Source organism: Ptychodera flava, chromosome 22, assembly GCF_041260155.1.
Source record: "Ptychodera flava strain L36383 chromosome 22, AS_Pfla_20210202, whole genome shotgun sequence".
NCBI lineage: Eukaryota > Metazoa > Hemichordata > Enteropneusta > Ptychoderidae > Ptychodera > Ptychodera flava.
This window is the reverse complement of record NC_091949.1, coordinates 24,644,200-24,667,726: the sequence shown is the minus strand read 5'-3', so window position 1 is coordinate 24,667,726 and position 23,527 is coordinate 24,644,200. Positions and strand designations below refer to the sequence as shown.

The following is a 23,527-nucleotide window of genomic DNA, read 5'->3' as shown; positions in this document are numbered from 1 at the left end:
GTGTTATACATTCGACAATGTGACTCGCCGGCGCTCGTTGGAAATCCCGGGCAGTCGGGGCCAAAGTGATGCAGTCGCCCTCGAAAAGTTACAGCTGTCAGACGATCGATTCATCCGCCAAAACAATGGAAGAGCCCCAGTCGACGCGATTACTCACTGGTATTTGCGTTTCATTTCCTACTTTCCAGGCCCGATTGCCCGGAAGCGCCAGAATCTTTTGAAAAAAAAACGGCGCATGCTCCGGAGAGAGTTTTTTAGTTTTCGAACCTAGCCTCTCGGTACGTATTTTGTTGTTAGATCATCCTAAATTTTTACTAAGTCGGGTAAATAGAAATTCACCTATGGACATTGGTTGAAATGAATTTTTTATCCCTGTGAGCGGTAGTGCGATGCTAGAACTTGTGTGCGACTAAGGGAAAAAATAAGATCGTCACGTGACCACAAAGTGAAACAGCATTACCAGAGAAAGACCGAGTATGTTTTTCAAAATTCTGATCAAAAAGCTGGGTTTTTTTGGCAAGAGAGATTTAAATCCAATTTCAAAATCGGGTTCATGGTCGGTTCTTTGTTTTATACAAAGCGATATCACGTGACCAGGGTCTACCCTATTATCACAGCGCGCGCCAAATAATAAATGTAGTCGGGCAGAACTAATACTCCGCCGCAATAAATCGGTGTGTTTTCGTGCGTTTTGTAGAAAGAGAGCGACCACAAACGGTATATGCGGCGCTGTCGGTATATAATTAAAAAAAGTCAAGGTTCCTGGCGAAACGGTAATTTGATACACTACGACTCTAATGTGGAGGGATTTAAATTGAAATTTGATGTTTCAGACAAGCTCAAATCATGCATGGTTATTTGGCAAGGCCAAAACCACCTTTAAGCTCCACACAAAGTAACACCGTCTCTTCTCTTACTATCTTACATATAATTCCGTCTGTTCAGTAAAACTTGAACAATGATGTATCGGATATCGGTGGCTGATAGTACATGGAATTTCTTAATGCCGGTTATTTTTCAAATCTTTGATGAACTGGGGTCGTCGTTCACTCATCAATTTCATTTTGAAAGACTGGACAGTACTGGTACGATGTGGTACTGGCTGAGTAAGTTAGACACTTGATAATGAATAATGACTGACTTAAATGTTACAGAGTACCAAGCGACGTTTAAAGAAAAAGATATTGCGTAATATACGACGCCAGGTGGTAGCTAGTGATATCTTTTAAAATAGTGTGGCTTAACAGAGCGACGAGTTTACGACAGTCGATGATGTTGAAACATGGAGGCAATGTTGTATATCTACATTTTGACGCGTTCACGCACACACACACGCGCACACACGCACACACACATACCGTACATACACACCTACATACATACATACATACATACATACATACATACATACATACATACATACATACATACATACATACATACATACATACATACATACATATATTAAGATGTCTTTAAGACAACGACCCCTATAACGATCAAATATTAAATAAACGTGAACAATTATAATCCTATACACTATCGTTTACACGAAAAATATCAACATTGGTCAGTCTGTTTATGTAATAAGCTTAAACAAAACCATGGCATGAAATATTGTACATGAAAAAGTACGACAGTAGACCGCTGCCAGAGCTACCGTGTGTGTGCATGACTGGTTCGCAAAATTGAACGAAAAGTTTTGTAGGACTTATTCGATAAATTTTTTGGTTAAAAGCAACCACTCATTTTAAGTCTTGCTGATTCGCTTACTTGCATCCCTCGGAAATTAAAGTCCTCGAGTATGCTTAAATTTCAGCGACCGTTCTACGCACGCGCACCATGTCGTTCATTTGAATCATCCGTGATACCATCAGATGTGCACTTCTTCAACCAATGCGTGACGTCACTCCTTAATAACGTAATGCATTAGAAAGTTACAATAATCTCCAGACTTTCTATTATGTGCACTTAAATGGTTTTTGTCCTTCTTCAGAAATACCCGTTATTCGGCTGCCACGAGTCACTGCGCGTGCAGGCTGACTTACCGGAAAGGAGAAAGCACCGGGATAATGCCTTAAAAGCGTCTGGTTTCTCCCACGCACAGGGGTCTAGCTAGCTTACGAGCTGTCAATGTAAACACGGAGCTCACCGTTGGCAATGGCAGGATCTGCCGATAATGTGACATTTACAAAAATGCGAACAAACGTCTGCATTACCGTCGAGTTACATGGCTAATGCATGGTTTTTGATCACAGGCACGTGTATCGTTAGGTCTTCGATTGCAACATGACAATCACACTGTCCTTGAACAATGTTGACGTCAAATTCAGGCCTAATATAAAAGATTACACTCGCATAAACTGAAAAAAATCGAATGCGCAGTATGTTTCTCGTGAAAATACCCCCGAATCTCGTTACCGACTGAACGCGGAGATATTAGAATAACACGAGAGTTGTGACGTTAAGTAATTAAGAGGCTTTCAATTTGGCATTTTGCCAAGGGGAAGACGAAAACTCGTCTAAATTCTTTGGGAGAAAAGTAATAAATCACAAACCCCGCGGCCGCTATGATTTCCAACTTCTGAAACCTAGGGACATGAAAGAATACGAAATTTGCGTCGTGCGGCTTAGTGTTTCCAGAGATTCATCTTGCGTGCCAAAATTGGCATTAATCTCCCCTCGCTCACATTAAGAATTTATCCGTCTCAGATTAAGAACGCCGGGACTGACGTTAGCTCTGGAATGGTTACACAACTAATTACTCATGATAAAAGCAATTTAATCATCAATTACTGTACCAATGGTTACTGACCTTTGTGTTCAGTCAGTCAAACATTAATAATGTACGTAAGCCCGTGAAAAATGACGATTGCGTGAGAATCACGTGATTATTTAGAAATACATTAATCATAACCATCCATTTCGTAAGTTTGTTATCTCGCGATTGAAGTCATAATGAATACATGTATTAAGTAAAATCTCAAGGAATTGTGTGATTTTTTAATATATGGCATGCGCAATTTGGTTTTAATTTAAGAGTGATCCAAGTTGCAAAAATCAGATACATTGCCCTAAAACCAAACTGACGAGAAAATTACGCATCGGCGAGGGCGCTAAATACAACTTTGTTGGAATGAAAGATTCATTAAAAGTGTGAACGGCAAAATTGCGCAATGACTTTGGTATGACATGTTGCCTGAACAGCCTCAAATACATACGGAAGGGTCGCTGTTTTAACGTCGGAAGATTCCACTTTTAGAAACCCTTCAGATTGGTACTTTGGTCTTCTTCAAGATTATCTTGTCACACAAGCTTGCTTGAGTACTCTGCTAATGTTTTGCAAAACTAAACTTGTTTTCTAAGTTCAGACTGCACAGATCGTGGTAAGGTATGGACGATGAAAAGTGTCGAGTTCGTATGACCAATGGCAAGCTTGCGCACTACACTTATTCTGTTGTATGGCGAGAAGACGTGTAAGTGAGCCTAGTACATGCCTACGACCTCTATATAGGAATTTTCGACAATAAGTCCGCTAACTTCCGGTCACGAAGCACCTTCGCTATAATCAGAGTCAAAAACATTGACTGTAAATTAAATTATGCACAGCTACAGTGATGCATTGTAACGTCCAAATAGTCCCTTCAACGGACGGCTGTCAGAAGGTTTCATGGGCGTCAATAATTATACCGACACCATACTGCGAGGAAGCTCTTAAACTTTTAGCCAATCACTGCATTTGTTTGTGCAAATACTAGTACTCCGTAAAAGTTTTTTCCATTGGTCAAACTTGAAATAGACAAAGATGATTTATCTGTAAAGATAATGATTATTAAACTTTCAGCCAATGAGATCTGCTCTGTGGTACATGGCCTGGGTAATTTTGGGCAAACTTTGTTTTACGGCTGAAAATGGCCATGTGGAGTGGGAGTGCATTCTGATACCCTTAGCATGGTAAGTAGTTCTGCAGATATGGCTGTAAACGTATCTGGACTTCCATGGTGAAATGAGGATGTCCCTTTTATCAGGTGGGATATTGTGATTGGCAAATTGTTCAGCACATAGATCCTTGAGAAAAACTATGTTCAGCATGACACTCATGCTGGTGCTATGCAAAGATATCGCTCCACCCTGTTTCAAAACGGCACAGACGGCTATTATGCGTGGTACAGGATAGAACGTTGCTGAGTTTGCCGTAAAAAAGGGTAAGCGCTCGACGTAGGGAAGTCATGCTACGAGAGAACAAGAAAGCCGTATCTCAGAGTCTAGAGCGTTGATGTGTTGCAAAACAAATGTAAGAAAACCTCGCCAAGCGCCTCGCCGCTGCAAACTGCCTTGTGAATTGACGTAGAAAGTGCATCGTGTGCCGTTAAAGAAACAGGAAGAGCGCTGATGGAGACCTAATCGTCCGCAAATGATATCCCTGGGGATTGTAAACTCCCGGATTCAAATCGGAGGGCATAAATTACCTTCATAGAGTAGCTGAACAATGAATAATGTTGAACAACCATTAAAAAGGCCCATCTTGAGTGGATTTCATTTTCCAACGTATTGGAACACTTTAAAAGGAATTAATACGAAATGTATAATGGCATGTATATCTGGCTACAACATTTATCTTGCTTAGTGAAGGTTTCTTGTGGCGGTAAATTGACAATGAAGATTTCCTCCGTGGAACAATAAAATTCTTTATCAACGTATCGATACATCCTTCCGGTTATAACCTTGATGGTTCGCCCAGCGGTGCTGCATACACCAGATTTATGGCATCTTCCCAGATCGTGAAATTTGCCATGCTATGATATGCCGCAGTTTGCTCGTAATTTTTATGTACATAAATTTCTGATAGCAGTTCAGTAGATTCCGGATTTCTATCAAAAATCATTGTTATCAGAGGACAACCCCGTCGACATGGAGAGGGATGCTGCTATTGTCACGTGGCTACGTTGCCATGGATGCACGCGTTATTCACAGCATAAGCCGCATTGACGATTGAACCGTAGGTTGTCGTGCTTTTGACCACATTGCCGAAGTAACAACATTTAGCAAACTCTATGAATTTACCACTCTGTTTTCGCCAAGGGTAGATAAAATTATGGGCGTTAATGTGCAACATTTTTACCCAATGTGTGCCGACACTTGAAATTCAAAATGGCGCCGCCGCTGTGTTCACTCGATGAGGAAAATTAAATTTTCGACTTTTATGAGCCAGTGAGAACTTTTTTTACTCCATGAGCTTCAAAATCAGCCCCCACAAGTGATGGACTAAAAAGAAATTGTAATAGTTCGATTGTCCGTCCGAATATGTCGCTGAAGCACATTTTACATTAAAGGGATACAGTCGTCGGAACTGGGCTCGAAGGTCGTATGGGACCCATACGACCAATGGCAACACTGTATGTAAGGTACGATGGTGATTGATAAAAGTTTTAACATGACTGTCATAATCTACATTGTATAATTTAAATGTAGCTATGATGATGAGGTGCATCTACATATCATGCACGAAATACATTGTTTGTAAACAAGAAACTCGCACAGGCGCAGTTCTGACGATTATATACCTTTAAGAAAAGCGTCCTTGCACTTTGATATTCAGTGTTCGACGTACACTGAAACATGACCTATTCTTATGACAGACACACACGTATATAATACAAAATGAAAGCCATTGCACCATGGGCCGTTCTCAGTTCAGTTGTTATACCTGACTGGAAAACATTCGAAAAAAATATCCGATACCGCCATGCCCAGGCTTAACCTGTTCACCCCTAATTCCCTGTAAACAGGTCCACAATCACTATTGATAACAATGGGTTTGGGCAAAACCATGGTGGTGAAAGGGTTAAAGCACCTCCAGCACTGAGAGCAATAATGATGAGTGTCGTTGTGCTGAGAAGGGTATACGTATTGACCGTTATTGTATTGGCAAGTATCGTATTTTCTCGATCGACGTGAGACGCTGTCGATTCGTTGAGCTGTTTCGTCGAGACAAAGTTTGCGATGATCGACAAAGTAGGGGTTTTTGTCGCTGTCGATGGATATCAGTCTTCGTTTGATGTTTGCCGAGGAAAAATTATTTTTCCGTTTATTACATGCTTTGATATAGACGCAGAATCAATGAAACGGCTTTGATATGGACATCCGGGGATTTTTCGGTCCGTTGAAGCGTGGCTGGTGGTCCGTTGACGCTTTTAAGAGATCAGCGTAGCAGGGCTGGTACAGTTTTTTCTTGTAAGTGCGGAATAATTACGAAATACGGGATAGTGTTAAGAAGAAGCGAATTGGGTTTTCTCTGGCGAGTTTGAAAATTTGGACTGCGACTTATCGTTCGTCTCGGATACCAGAGGGTTAAAATTCTGTCAATGGATTGTATGCTTATCGTAATCTTGTTCCCCGCGGCTGTCTGCTGTTTTCAGACCAGAGGAAATAAATATTGTAAAACTGAATCGCTCAGCAATATACGTAACGACATTCCTGTGCAGCTTCTTCAATTGTTTTTTCGGCGAATTCTCAGAAATTCATGCCAGTATTGATGAGGATGACAGATCGCAAGATAGCGGATGGTTTCACGAGAATTGACAGCATTAGGTTGTCAACGTGGAATATCACGGCGTTCAAAAATTGAGGTTAATTGTCCCAACCGCAAGAGATATTTCGTCGTATAACGTTGTTGAAATATTTCGTCGTACGAAGTTATTGGAGCGTCTGCCTTCCGAATAACAATTGATCTCTGTTAATTTGTAAAGTAATACTCCACAAGTGAGATTACTTTTAGGGACAAAGTTTACAGAAAGTTACATTCTGTCTCGTCGAGTCGAATAGGCTTCCGAAATTCATGAATGGTCCTCCTTCAAGGTCAACTGGAACGTACCTACTCTAAATGGACTTCAACCCTGGGGCAGTTTTTGCAGCACTCGAATTTTATAGTACCTTTTGATCAACAGTTTGGTAGGACTCATTTAATAAAAAGCCCGCGAAATAAAGTAAGTTCTCAGTGTCAGACGGCCATTTTGAATTTCAAATATCGAATATACAGTTTTTGGCATTTCTTTTCTCTAAATTCCAAACTTTTTTTTCAGTGACCCAAATTTTCTTTTTGATTGTTGAACACAGTGGTTTAAAGTTGTCCTGAGGAAAGTCCAGGTGAAAGTTTAAAACTTTTCCGTTACGAGGATTGTTACCTTAATTATTGCATGATCACCTTCAAAAACCAACGGTTAACAGAAACACTGCCACAAAGGCGTGTCTAAAATCTCATTTGTAGAAGGTTCTATTGCTTTTATATTCCTTACATCAAACAGAGACGTTGTGGATTCGCTCGTGAGTCAGCTTAAATTTTGAGTGTGTGATGATTAAACATGCATGTTAGGCATGTAGACATTATCCTTGCCTAAAACTAGGGTTAATTGTCTCTGCCTTGAGAGACTATTGTCCCGCTGAACGTTGTTGAAATTTCTTCTCCGCCCCGGGTTCACAGTGTAACCGATAATCGAGCGTTAATATGCAATAAAATACTCCGCGTAGGAGGTTACTTGGCACGGGAAAGTACGGCAAGTTGCGCTGTGTCCCGTCGACTGGAGTGAAAGTTGACGTTCTTCCTCCACAACCAGCTTACATGTTCCTGTGTTGAACAATATTAGGCTGGTATATCATTGTTAAACATCGGAATAAAACAACAAGATTCCGACATCTGAACTTAGTCCAAAATTAATATCTCATATACTTTACAGACAGACTAACGAAAGCGTCCATTTACTCGGGCTGCAATATTGGGCCCTGCTAGAGATTTGATTAACTCTTTGAGCGTCAAAGTCAATTTTTGTCGCCTTTAGGACTCCAGTCAATTTTTTTTAGATTTTTGTCAAAATTTTGATAACAAACTATACCCAATGAAATGTGATGTCCATTTGGTCCAAAATTATCAAAAATTAATACAGAAAAATTCATAAAAGTTGGTACAAATATTGCACTAAAATTTTGGTGGGAACAATTACAGCACTCAAAGGATTAAATTCTTTACTAGACAATCACACAATCCCGATAGTAGGTCAGTCATTTTAAGGGAAAGGGTAGCTCTAAGTTAAAGGATACCTGTAGCTCTAAGTTATTTTATTACACGCCTCGTATATCGAATGCCGCGTGCTTCATAGGATTCAATGGTCACTCGTCGATGACGTCACGGGCCGCGTAGTCATCATTGGACTGAAAGTGAACCTGAACTATTTTCAACTTAACAACTTTGGGATTTAAAAATGATCAAATTACATGTGCATAAGAAATGCTGTTTTTTACAATATTATGCTTAACAAATTCGATAAACCGCACAACAGTGGTTCAAATATATCAATGCGCCTTTAGACATATTTTCGTCTAACATGGAAATAAAGCATAAAATTGTCATTAATGTATGTAAACCTAACAATTTGAAATAAAAACTATGTAAGAGAGACTTGTTTTAAAAACATAGCCCACTATGTATGGACTATGTACCCTCGAGGCAAGAGACCATTTGTCCGACGTAAGGAGGGCAAATGGTCACCTACCTTCGGGCACAGAGTCCCTTGTTTGGGCTGTTACAGTAATATGTAAAGTTATTGCTGATAATTATTTCAGTCCGGACTGAAATTCTCTTGTCAACAATGGCATTGTACAAACACGTCCAGGCCGTGTTTGACAAGTTGAACATTACTCACTCAGGCATTATTAGGAATGCCACAAAAAACCTCGATATTTCACAAACATGACAACAACACAGGGAAAGCTAATCGGGTTTCACATGCGCGATGTATTGATTGATCGATTACTTTCTAAACCGACCGTTTTATCCGATCAAGCGCGTATAGGAGCGAATACGCTGGCAAAACTGAACATCATACATCATTATATGGGAACCGTGGAAGTCTAGAAGATAATCAGGCAAACCTCCATCACGTCATACATCATTATTTGGGAACCATGGAAGTATAGAAGATAATCGAGCAAACATGAACCTCATTACCGTGTGAGGGCGTTGACTGGTGTTGAATATCAGGCTAATTTTCTGAGAGACTCTAAAACTTGAGCCCCCGAAATGTATTGCTAATCTAACAGACATTTATAGCTTATGATATTCCAACATTTAAATCTTGCGCATTTGAGAGGATAATGTCGGGGAATTCCATCAATTATGCCCATATGACGAATGATCCATCGATGATGTATCGGTGATTGTGTCTTCTCTAGAGAAACATGGATAGAGTGGCAACGGGTATTGTTTGAGGCGTGAAGCGGTTACGTAACCCATCCATGTTCGCCTCGCCTCAGGTTGCTCTCGCCTATCTTTTCCGAAGAGTGCCGACCATGAATCCTTCGGTAATTTTCGGATTTTCGCCAATTGTTCAGCGAAAGTATGTTCGGCAAAGTTTGTGTTGTTGTTGTCGTGTGGTGCTGAGCAGAATTGACGTGCTGGCGAAAACGGGAGTGTTTTGAGCTTCAGGAAAATGAGTTTTACCGTTTTAAAAATTCCTCTCATATTTTTATGAATATATAATGAGTGTGTTTGAACCAAATTTGAAAGTCTTTTATCGATATTGTCTGGTTTTACTCAATGGTTTACGGTCAGTCATACCCTCTTTTACACGTGCGTCAAGGAAGGACATGTTTATGAAACTGCTGGCGTGTTATGTTTTGATTGGCGTGAAGCAGTGTTTCTGGCCTGAGAACTCACAAAGTAACTATGGTTGCTACGCGACTGCAGTACGATGCCATCTCGTCGTATTTTTCGCATAATCTCGTGCAATTATCACCCCAAACAAAGCCTCCAAAAAGTTTAGCATCTTTAGAGCTCATTTTAACATGAAAAGCCAATAGTCTACCGAGACGACCATGGAACAAAAGGCATGCAAGCGTTGCGACTCTGTCCATGTTACTCTGTGGTCTTGTGCATCGTGCTGCTGGAATTGCTTATCTTGCACTGATCACTTTAAAATGTCCGCCACTGTAAAATTCTTCTTCGGTATAAAGTGAGAGCATATAAAACTATCATATTTTGTTTGCACTGAAACAGTAAATATCGGTGTGAAAAATTCATATTATATAATACCTAAATGTACCTGCAATTCCCATCAACCTTTAAGGTAGAATGCGCCTCGGGGACAGATGTTCGGACTCTGAAACTTTTTCAATTCTTTTCCGATCTCCCACTTGTTGGGGTTCATTTTGAAGCCCTTTGAGTGAGAAAAACTTTCGCCGTCTTAGTTTTGTTTGAAAATCGAAAATTTTATTTTTCTCCGTAGAGTGACAACGGGGATGGCGGCCATTTTGAATTTCAAATTTAGGTAAATCTTGGGTAATTTGTTTCTCTAGTACCAAAATTTGCACGGTGACCCCCGATTTTCGTTCTTGATTTTGAAAGTGAATGGTTAAAAGATTCCTTGAGGTGAATTTGAGTGAAAAGTTTAAATCTTTCATTTTCGAGGCGCATACTACCTTGAAAAGAATAAATTTGTCAAATTCGACTTGTCGACTTGCGGAGCGTTTAGCGGAACAGTAGTTCCAACAGGAACAAAAAGAAAACACAGTCACTCGGTAATTTCCTCGAATCATGGACTTGCCATTGCGATATTTTTCTTCCGTCTGTTTGTCAACTGATTCGGACGTCGAGATCCCTGACCAGATGATCCAGTGACGGCAAGAAAGCCGCACTGAAAATGCACGGAATGATTTATAGAGTTATGTGAAACGTAAAATCTTATCAAAAGTAGCACCGGGCACACGGGGGGATCACATGTAAGGCAAAAATTACCAATACGATATTGAGCGATTCGTCATTCTAGGCATTCGTACGTGACCAAACAGCAAAAACTGTTCAAATAGAAGTCACCGAGGAAGACAGACAACATTCTGATTTTTGAGCGAGGACTCTGAGCTGCTGAAAACATTTGTGATATAAAAAAATTGATTCACATATTAGAGCATCTGACTTCCAAAGTGATAAGAAATACAGTTTTACAACATTTTAAAACGAAACATGGTCTTTTTGTGTCAACGATGTCGCCTTTGTGGTGTTACTATGGCAATCTTCACGAAACTCCACGAATTCGTCTAATTTGTGACATGATTAGCCGACGTTTGATCACGTGCTGGCCCTCTCCATTGTGAGTACGTCGCTTTGCTACAAAAGTTCACGACTTGGGCCAGGATACCAGCAACTATTTCAAAGAATGCTTCAAATCACGGGAAATTAAAACCCTGTGTGTCCGGTAGCAGGCAGCATTAATCACAGAAAACTTCTGCAGGTTTATCGAAAGCCAATCAAGAGAGTTTCGCCGTTTCATCTATGTAGCTCTAATTGCGGTTTGACACCTGTAAACCTTGAGATACTGTGACACGGCGTGCATCGATCTACACGGAAGAAGATAGAGCCATAAGAGATCGATTTATACGGTTGTCTACATTCCCGCCAAAATCAATTTTGATGTCGGTCGGTACTTGGAAAAAAGGTGGCGTATGACGTATTTGATGGATAACCGAAATATTTGAGCCTTTTTCATCTGCGGGAATTGGTTCTGCAAGGCTTCATTTTGCAGAGAACAGATTAAAATATTTTCAAACTGATAGCACATATTCTAGATAATCGGTCTTCCGTATAATTGATCGAAAATTATCACGCGCGGTGAACTGGGGAAGGACATTTTGCATTTAGCCGCCCGTTAGGAGAAGAATGACAGGGTATCCTGTGCGTAGGCTTGAATTCCATCGAACCGTCACAACAGGTCTCTTCATTTAAATGACACGCGGTTACCCAGTCAACAAAACCCAGTCCCTCCAAAAATTTCGAGAACGTATAAAAACAGTTAAACCTGCAGTCTCTGTCGTGATTTTTCATGAAATTCTTGTAAAAAAAATCAGCCAAAAGAACTCTCACGAAGTAGATATTGTCGCCATTAGAATCACTTCACATCACAATCACACCATTCTCCGCCGGCGCCTGGCATCGTATCGATGCGTTCTGATCAATAGCACTCATTTTGGCTTTGGTCTGTCGGTACTATAGTCGTTGCACGTCACAGGCAGCTGCTGAAAGAAATTCCGACAAATTTTCGTCTGTTTCGCAGATATATTCATTGCTGCAGCACGGGGTTAGAGGCCTTGAAATGTAATTTTTTATGGTATCCGTCACAACATTTGCTGGCGTACAGTGCCATTTTCGTCCTCCTCTCCCGAGTCTTTCTACGTAATTCCAAAATTCTCGTCAAATCTTTCGAACTTATGTTTTCAAATTTACTTGTTATTAAGGTAGTACCTCCTCAAAATTGAAATACTTTTGCTCAGACCTTCTCCTAAGGAAACTTTAAACCATACTCTTATGAATTCAAGAATAAAAATCAAGGGTCTCGATGCAAAATTTAGTACTAAAGAAACATTTACAGTCACTTGTCAATCCAAACGGCTGGCAACTCTGTCTTAACTCTATGGGGAACTTAAAATTTTCGATTTTCCCAAAAATTAGCCGATGACTGCATAAGCTTAAAAGCGAACCCGCACAAGCGCTAGATCAAAAGAGTTGTGTGAAAGTTTGAGAGTCCGAGTATCTATTAAATATCTATAACATTTCCAACACATTGAAACAGATGAGCATAGCTTTTCACCAGCTCCAATGTAGTGTCTGATAATAATGGGTAGGTCCACATTTTAAGTGTCTCTTTGAGGTTACGATGTAGCTTATACTGCTTATTATGGACACGTTCACACTGCAGAGTTTGGATCGCCTCTGAGACGGCTCTCTTTACAACGTAATGTGAACGCACTGGGTCGGCCTTGGGCCAGCCTAATTTAGGTCAGGGCTGATGGGTTCAGAGCAGAAACAAATTTTATACCAGGCCCAAAGGGTTTTGGTCGGCCCTTTGACCCAGTTGACGCACAGAGGGGTCGACAAGCGACCCAGAAGCGGGGGAATTCAAATACAGTGTGCACACGGACCAAAATTTTCTTTTCTTATCACAATTTTGGGCAAGGCCCGGCGGCGGCCCTGGGCCTGAGTCTGGATTTTCAGTAAGAGTCGGCCAAATTTGTAGAACGCATATTGGTAGGATTGCTGAGTTTTGGTGGCGCAATTTTAGTGTGACCTCAAGTGAAAGTCACTGATTGAATACTATCGATACAGGTTAGCGAATTCCTTTAAATAGCACAGATTGGAAATTCACCATAAATGAAAATTGAGCGTCATGAGTTTTTGAAGCGGACACAACGACGTATCCACTTCAATTACTTAATGCAAAAATATCGTTTGATCATCGTCGGATTGCCACATTATGGAAATGAAGTTATGTTTTTCATATGAACGGAATTTATCCTCATTTCTTGTTTTGTCTTGCCCTGTCCCTTCCCGCTTTAAGCTGGGTGAAGGATGTGACACTAGAAGATCACTCACAGGAAAGCAATCTTGTGTATCATTTAAAATTAAAGACTAAGGACACGGTTGGAGGAACTTCGAGTTGCGGTAGCAAATTGAAAATGAAACTAAACGAGCTTCTGTCAGAATTTCAAATGCGCGATCATTCAACGGTCAACGACTCTTGTGAATGAAACGCCAGCACGGAGATGAATGATGGCGAATTTCTCTTCAAGCGGACACCTGGTTTCTGAATATCCCGGTGACCAAAATTGAGGACATCGCCCCCTCGATGTCGCTGTGTTTCGTCGTATGAGAACTAATTGATTTTGTCTACTGCAGATGCAAGAGGAGCGTATACCGCTGACTTCATAGCTTTCGAAAGCAGTTTTCGATAGAGTTTGAATGACGTTTCAAAATTCAGAAATTTTGGTTCAAATGTGAATTTTTTCGCGTTCTGCTCTCACATACAATACCAAGACAGCTCACCTGATTCAGAAATGGCCGTGGCAATGAACAAACACTCATTATTATACTACCTTGTCATCAAACACGGCGAAAAAATGCCGATAGTTTCAACAATTGAGTATGTGAAAGAAATAGACCTCTTTTTAGAAAATCGGTATCTCTAAGGTTGTAATAACTCCCCTATGGTAGTGGAAACTACCTCCCGGGGATGGTAATGAATCCCAGGGCGCCGATAAATCTGATTGGGTGCCGCAAGTATCCCTCTGGTTAGGTACTGATATATCCCCAGGTGGTGATTGACAGACCTAGGTGATTGAAACACTCCCGGGGTGACGATACTTCACATAAGGTGTGAAAACATCCCCTCGGGTGGCGCGAGTATCCCTCGGCCTGATGGTACGAGCACACAAGGGTGACGCTGCTGACGGCGTAGGCTTGGCTGCAGTTGCACTGTTGCATCTCGGTATAGGCTGTACAGCCCCTCTACCAATGTGGTTGGTGTGTGTTATGTTTGCTGTAATGGTTGTGATTATAGTGTATGGAAATATTTCCCAGGGGTGAGCCATCGATTATACCCCAGGGCGTTGGTATGTATACGTTCGGGCAATAGTCCATAACCCGGGATGACCACATTTCGTTTCCCAGAGGATTGTTAAAATGTTCCGTTGGTGCTGATACTACTAAAGCTTGGTGAAAAATCTCCAAGTCGTATTGGAAAAGATGTTTGTCCGTGGCGGTATTGCTAGTCAGTGCCAATGAATGGGGAATATCTCCAGATGTGAATTCATCCATTCGATGTTGAAAAAAATTCCATGTTGCTTTGAAAAATACAGCCATTGTCATATGCATTTGTGGAGGTAGTCCCTCCCCAGGGAGGGGAAAGCAATCTCTAGGGCGGTGAAATCTGTGTAAACTTCTTGGTGAAAAAATAGCGTGTTATCCAGCGTGAGTGCAACGTGACGACATTCAAAGCGCTGCTATAATTACATGCATTTTCCCGCAAGAAACAGACACAAATTACACACGGATTCCCCGAATAAGTCTCAGAATTCCAAATTTTATCGACGGCAACTTTACACGTTTCAGAACGAAGCGAGATTTCACCGTCGGCATTAGCGTAATTGATATGTTCGTACATGGAGCTCTCGCGTTAAACATTTAAATCAACACGAATCGGCAATGCTGAATATTTTAGGCAAGGCATCGTCAAATGTCGCAGTCCCGCCAAATAAAGTAAGCTTCCGCGATCGGATCAAATGCAATTGTTGCGCGAAATTATTTATAAACCCTGCTCTCCACATCTGTTCTCAAACATCACCCATACTGACCGAGACCATCCGTGTTTGTCGAGACAATCAATGGCCTGCTTCTTGGAAAGATCTTCCGCAAATTATTCCGAAAAAAAAAGAATCGCTTGCAACGATTACAGACACGTCCAAAAACATCATCTGAATTTTAAACTTCAACTATGACTGGATCAGTGCAGATCTTTAAGTATATCATGTGTTTTGATAACCTTACATTCGATATATATATATATATATTATATATATATATATATATATATATATATATATATATATATATATATATATATATATATATATATATATATATATATATTAACATGTATATTGTATATAAAGTATGCAGGTGTCCTCGTGGGAAATTGCAGTACTCAAGCCAAAACAGAGCGTTATAAATTATAACATAAGTTACTTGCGTTTAATGCATTCTTATACTAATATATATATTATATATATATATATATATATTATATTATATATATATATATATATATATATATATATATATATATATATATATATATATATATATATATATACCGAAATTCACTTGAATATTTGCTACTACCACCAAGATCTGCACCTGCGGCGGCTCCACGCGGGCTCGCGCCCGGCGCTTATATATATATATATATATATATATATATATATATATATATATATATATATATATATATATATATATATATATATATATATATATATATATATATATATATATATATATATATATATATATCAAAACATGAAAAAATTACGCAGTATTCCACTCTGTTACATTACCAGTTTGTGAGAGTTATGGCGGGAAATTGGAAACCTTTTTCTGTCTCCTGCTAAAAGCTTACTAAGACTACGGTTTGGAATATTTTATCGGTGGCTTTTAGCGCGCACCTTTAACATTGGGACGTTAGATCTGTGCGAAATTTCCACCAACTGGGAGGATTTGAACCCCTTGTTGTATTTTGAGTGAGACGGTGTATCGCAATCGACGTGTGAAATCTTCTACAGAACCGAAAGTCCATTTTTCGAGTTAGCGTAAGTCGGTAGAGAGGTTACCAGGCTTTTATCGACGACTTTTCAGGGTTTTTTCTGATTTTATCCATCTGCACTTGTTACTTCCCTCCGGCAATCATTGTGTGCAGAAGGGTGTTAGACATTTACAAAGCTTAATACAAAGTTTAAGATCTCTTTGACATCAAATTGCTGAGTGCTCAAGAAGTTTGTACAGCGACGAAGAACACACAACCTTCTTCTTTGGTAGGTTTCCTCTCTGCATTGGTACCATATGTGAACTACCTCCAAGTTAAAGGGAAGTGATCGTCGGAACTGCGCATGTGCAACTTTTTTGTTTACAAACATTGTGTTTATTTAATGCACTATATATAGTTGCATCTTGCCAAAATAGCTGTAACATTTAAATTTTACAATGTACATTAAGACAAACATGTTTGAACTTTCATCAATCGCCAACGTAGCTTGGATACAGTGTTTGTATCGGTTGTAGGGGTCTCTTGCGACCTTTGAGCGCCGTTCCGACGACCACCGCCCTTTAAATATATATATAATATATATATATATATATATATATATATATATATATATATATATATATATATATATATATATATATATATATATATATATATGTATATGTCAATATATAACCCCAACCACCCGCTAAAAAGTTTGTCTTTCCGCTCCAGGTAGGATGATTTTAAAAAGGGTAGGTAGGGTCTCCGACACTCATACTTTTTATTTGACCTAGTAGCTCACATTGTTTTACTGAACATTAAACAGATTACTTCTCCTTGAGTACGTATTAACGCACGCTGTCTGTACAACAATATTGAGGTATTATCTTCTGGGACACACATTGCGCATGGCGTAAATCATAGACGTGTAGCTCTTCAAGTCCAGGGGAGACATTTTCAAAATGAATTGTTTTTGCCACAGGGAAGCAATATTTGTCGTCGAAACGTTTAGAAATAATATATACGCATAGATAGTATCAGCCAATGGAGAAATTACACGTCGTTGCATTAAGTTTTGCTGAGACATGTTAAAATGTCGGCAGCATGTGTGTGCACTGTAACTGGTGTCTATGATGGCCAGTGACAGCACTGTCAGGGAAGCATAGAAAAAAGCCGATCGCCAATATGGTTCTTGCTTTCAGCCAGAGATTTAAAGGTGTCGTATTTGGTTGGAGCGATGTAGTGAGATCGTTGCTAACGTGCAACTAATATTTCACTGAGAATATGACGGAAGCACTGAAACTGCGGTGCACGTTTAGGGCAGGTACACGCTCACTATAGACTCCCCAGACTGTGCTAAATCGACTGTCACCAATTTCACAGATCCTAACGACGGGGTTAATAGTTCCCAGACATGGCAAGCATTTGCATAAATCTTTGAACATCCGTGACTATAACAGACAAAAGTTAGAATCTTGCTAAGTTCTATAAATAAAGTTAGACTCTTCGTTATCTTTTCCCGCGCGATAAATATTCGAGAAAAGTCCTCACCTCACTTCCCTACGCAAAAATGGTTGACCCAGAGATTGATTTGTCTATTGTTTGGTGAGTTATGAGGTCAGCAGACATCGCACACCTGTCTGGTGGAAATTTGTGGAAACATTTGTGGAGCGCGGGTCAATCATAATCTTCGTTACCATCGCACCAGTAAAATCCACCACTGATGTAGTTGTGAAAGAGCGCGGAACCGCCCTGTGGGAAATTAGGCACATTAGATTTGCAATAAAGTCAAGGCCATATGAATAGAAATTTGTCGTTTCGATAATATGAATCTGGTTCATATATTCGTCGATTCACAAGTAAGGAACCAAGAAATTTCTAACGCCAAACCTTTGAAGAAAAAATAATAAACCAAATTCACACGTCGGTTCAAACTACACTGAACGAAAGTGAACATGTGTGTCATTGAGTATTGGCGGGAAAATGACGTCTACTGAAAAAGAACATGGATTCCTTTCAAACGTCATGACAGTGAGAATGGCTGTCAGATTGAAAAGACTTCATTAATAACGGTGTCAAGGTCCCTCCTTTTTCCATGCGTCAATTTTTTACGCGGTTTTTTTTTTTGAAATTTGAATAAAATAACTATTCCATATTTCCCCGTTTCTCAAGAGTGAGAGTGTAGTTGCTTAGGCATAATGCAACCCAGACGGCTATACAATGTTCGAATGCGACGCCGCTCGTCCAGCGTGCCACTTAAACATCGTATTTTGCACGTACAACGCTGAACTAAACCCCTATACTATTGAACCAAGGTATCTTACAAATTGCATTTGTTTTCGACCAGCCCAAAATAAATGTAGGTTGGCAATTTGCATGTAATGACACCGAGTATCGCTTACTTCCATTTAAAACATTCAGTCGCAAAATCGAAAGATTGTAAAAAAAAATCACTCGGCTTCCAAGGGCTTGACTGGCTCAAAATCTACCCTTATGTACTAGATTTGAAGGTCTTTGCACCTGCCGTCTTTCTTCTGGTGTCACTTTACACATTGTCCAGTCAGTTAGACTTCGAACACACCGAGAAATAAGACTTTCGGGAGGCTTAGCATATCAGGAACAGATTGAGTCCAAATCTCGTCACTGCAATTTTTTGCCGTCAGAGCGATTTTTAACGATGTGACTCGTCTGTACCATCAAATCTACAAGGCTGGGGTGAGTTACCGGGTGACAATTACTTAGTTGTCAGCGAAACATGTCATTTAGTGCAATCTGATGGACAATGCTCAGTAACATCATTTCCTTGGAGTGTGCAGTCAAGCGAAGACGCCAAGTCGGCCCTGGTTCGAATAGACTGTCGCAACTCAGACACCGCTATAGGAATCGCTTCAATCAAAAGTGTGTTATGTTAAGATTTCCGAAAGCGGACAAACTATTGGTGTACTTACATATTTGAGGAATGAGCATGACATAATATTTTTGAAGACGAATGTGTGAATTGCCGCAAACACTAATCCAGAGAGCGAAATTGGAATCCCAACACGGCATACACATATTGTTATTACGCCACACATATCGGCGAGATTGTAGTTGATGTCAGACAGAGTGCTTAAGATCGGCAACACAATCTCAGTACACATCCTGAAATCACATTAATGAGGGGGGGGGGGGGTCGGGTCAGGGCGTCACTAGGAGGGAGGACATTCAATGTGACCTGAACTTGTTATCGTCTGGGTTAGGGTAGGGATTATATGAAAATACGCTGTCTCTCTCGTCAAACATTGGGTATTAGGGGATTTGGGAAAATATTTTAGTGTTTTTCACGATAGCCCTTCAATTTCACAACGAAAGCCGTTGAACATGTTAAACGATAAGAAATACATCTTTGTACGACAACAGGATTTCGAGCTAATTAAGGTCTCATAAATGAGCCTAACACAGGCCTCGGAAAACAAACAAACAAGAAAAACAAAAAAAAACATAGACGAAATTGTGTTTGCAGATGGTACAATGCACATTTTTTGGGCACTGGCAAAATAAATGATGAAGAATTTGCACGTCAAACGTAGGAGTTCCCTGGCAGCAAAGTCTCCTTATCCCTGTTTTGGCTTAAGACGAGAAGACTTTTATATTGAAGAAATTACGAAGGAAGTTCTCTCCAAAGGGGCAAACAGAAATAGAAGTTCAAGATTCATAAATGCAATCCACAATGGTGGAAGCCTTTTTTTCGCACGGGTAACTGAAAAAAACCCAGGGCGATGGAGGCCTGGTGTCATAAAACACGCATGATTCATGTATGCATATCTTAGTGAGTAAGAAGGCGCTGTGAGACACCCATCACAAAACATGTAATAATGATGTCGGGTCAAAAACGTAAATGTGCACCATCTTTTCAAATCGGCGCCTCTCCTTTGCCTAAAGACATTACAGGCACCCGTTCTATCCTACTCTACGGTGATAAACCTCTACAGGATCGAGGTCGTAAATTTTGGAATATAATTCTTATACAAAAGAATTTTGAGCTGAATAAACTTTACCTTCACGGAGGAAATCCGTAAAATGCACGCCAGGGAAGAAGCAGTGTAACAACGCTAACTGCAGTCAAACCTCTACCAAGTCTGCTGGATTAAATCGTACGTATACGCAATACACTCGTGAGGGAATTGTAGAGGGCGAGTTAATGCGCATGCGTATTGCAGAAGTGTTCGTGTTTGAACCGACTTTGAATAGGAGAACACGTGGGTTGCTACTTGAGAGTCAACGAGACATTGTAAGATTAGGTCATTTGTACACTGCTGCCATTAATGTAACACGTCTGTTTTGCAACTTCCTCGGGGTACGAAAACCTCAGCAGAAATTCAGCGAAAGAGTGTGTATACGCGAGCGCACAGGATTGCAATACAAACCCCAAAGTGAAAATTGATGGTATATGCAAGCAAAAAGACGAATAATAAAAGATATCCAGTATTAATTCCGTTGATAATAAAAAAGCGCAGAAAGCAGAGCGACCATGTTAATTTCTCTGACAGGGAGTATTAATCCCGCGGTTTGCAGAACTTGGAGCTTCGAAATTGAGTGTACGTGGAAAAGGTACATCTGAATGGCGTGAAATTCAATTCGACCCGGTTGGGTAATTATCTCTTTGGGCTATTATGGCCCATCGAAGGAAAGGAACTACAATGGCATTGTCGAACAGTGGTGTTAGCGACAATTTGTTCATTTAGAAGACGGGCAGGTATTGTTGGTGCGTAGTTTTCCAATCATGAAATTGGTGTCCCAGTGTTCATGAAGTGAAACGGGCTCCGCATGGAAGATGAGATGATGCCCAAGATAACGCTCACATTGGTGAAATGCGCGGCACTCTTGACCCATCTTCAAGAACTTACATTTTTGGGAACCCATAAAGAGAAGATGACTCACTCTTAACCCTCGATCCGAATCTTACTTCAGTTGGCATCCCCATTCTTCCAATCATGAAATTGAACTTCTCGTTTCCCTCCAAACTCAAACATTTAAAGCAAGCTACTTCATAATTTGCCACATTTGTATTAATGACAGGTTTGTTAATGGCAGCCAAGTGTTCAGTTTCTTATGGAATGCATACAAGAGCAAAATGTGGCAACAACCAATCACAAGGCTATGAGACTTGTCGAATGGCAGTTCTGAACCCATCTGATGGCATTGTCAATAATGCCCCTTTACTTTTCTACTATGCTGGGAATTTAATGATGATGAACAACTTATTTCAGCACGCGTCTGATGCTCCATATCCTAAACAATTATATTAATTTATGCAAAGGATATTTATGAGTATTGTTCGATTGCTAAGTTCCGTCCCAATCAACTCATAACGAGCAATTATTAATGGAAAGTTTTCATTGGGTCAAATTGAGCATTATGTATCACCACGGTCTCATGTCATCTATCCTGTACTCAGTAAAACTCGCAGAGCCTTTAACAAAAGCCCTTTCTGTCAACTAAATCTTCCATGGCAAGCTGCGTTCTATTGAACAGTCTCAAAACATGCTGGCAAAGCCAGAGAAAAAATAGGCCCTAAGCCGACTCAATTTTTGTGCAGAAAGCAGAGATGATTTGAACCAGTTGCAGCTCAAATTAAGGCAAGCGCAACAACAGGAATGGTACTTGCGACCTCATTGTGATGACGTCAGAAGCGAGAGCGTAGCTTGGAGGAGGAGTGTCAATGACGAGGTTTTTATCCAAGATGTGCTTTACCAAACAAATAGTTGTCACGCTACCTCTGTCTAGCGACGGCAAAAACGAGTTGCCGGACAAAAGCCTTGTTCATCGTTGTTACGCGTTTTGTAGGTTACAGAGACTGCCAAGGGAGCAAGTCCTAAACATCTCTGTTGTGATGAAAGAAAACGTGTTCATCAAACAAGTATATAATAATTTCAGTATCTGGGTGACACTAACTGAACAGGATTGGTATACAAAGGAGGTATACGGAGACGGTTTAATGGCACAGGAACGATGAAGTAAAATGACATAATCAATTTCTTAAATATTGTCGACATTTTACTTTTTAGACATTCAAGTTTGAATGGAATCGATTTTTAACAACAAGTGAAAAAACGTATGTGAACCCATATATATATATATATATATATATATATATATATATATATATATAACACAAATTACTTCAGGTGCAGAGTAATGAAATCTGTTAATTAAGTTTCATGCATCCTGCAATCTTCCGATAGAAGTGAAAGGATTCCTAGCTCGACACTCTTATATATGTATGATCGGGACGTACCATCTATCTATCTATCTATCTATCTATCTATCTATCTATCTATCTATATATATATATCTATCTATCTATATATATATATATATATATATATGTACGTACGTACGTACATAATACATACATACATACATACATACATACATACATACATACATACATACATACATACATACATACATACATACATACATACATACATACATACATACATACATACATACATACATACATACATACATACATACATACATACATACATACATACATACATACATACATACATACATACATACATACATACATACATACATACATACATACATACATACATACATACATACATACGCACAAGTCTGTAACTTGCCCTTATGTAACTGAACGTACTCCCTCTTCTAAGACACTATCAAGAATTTAGACTGCGGTGCCAGTGACACTGGTAAAGTTTGTAGTTTTTTCCAAGAATATTCACAATTCACAATTTACTGTTATCAAAGTTTTGAAGAGATAAAAACTTTGATGCATTTACAAAAAGACAATTTAGAATTACGAGGCGCGTGAAGAGCAAGCGCTTAACAGATCGAAATATCAATATTATTTTGAGTGTCATTTTTCCAATTTAAGTACTCTTTGCATTATTCCGATTATTTCCAAATCCTATGACACGTCCATCCCAACAACGACAGAGTATAAGCCTCTGAATATAAAAGACGGCTATAACAATGCATTTTACGACATGGGCTCATATCACGTGACTCGGTGACTCAACTTGTGAAATTTTCATTACAACGTTTCCTATGAATAAATTCACGTTATAATGCTCAATTAGTGGCAGCCTATACCGGACTAGTCAGTAAAATAACCGCACTACTTCTCAAATATTTCCAGGTTGTCAACGGCTAAACTTTGAAAGAAACACTACACTTTCTGCGCCCTTTTGGAGCAAATGAAATATTCATGGCCCCCGCCCACATCGAAAAGTAATTCTGAATCGGATAAGGTTAATACTTTCTTGGGACATCCATAGTCTCCCATGCATTTTATACAATTCATTCTTTTACAAGTTATCAGGAAAGATCCTTTTTTGGTCTGATCTTACATAGGTTTGAAATTGAGAAATATCACGCCATCAGAC

At 39.7% G+C, this 23,527-nt stretch overlaps 1 protein-coding gene across 1 annotated transcript in view; it reads right to left on the bottom strand.

Moving 5' to 3' along the window:
* LOC139123024 (netrin receptor UNC5C-like) overlaps positions 1–23,527 on the bottom strand; it is a 199,722-nt gene that overhangs the window by 150,109 nt on the left and 26,086 nt on the right. The gene's annotated exons all lie outside the window — the stretch shown is intronic.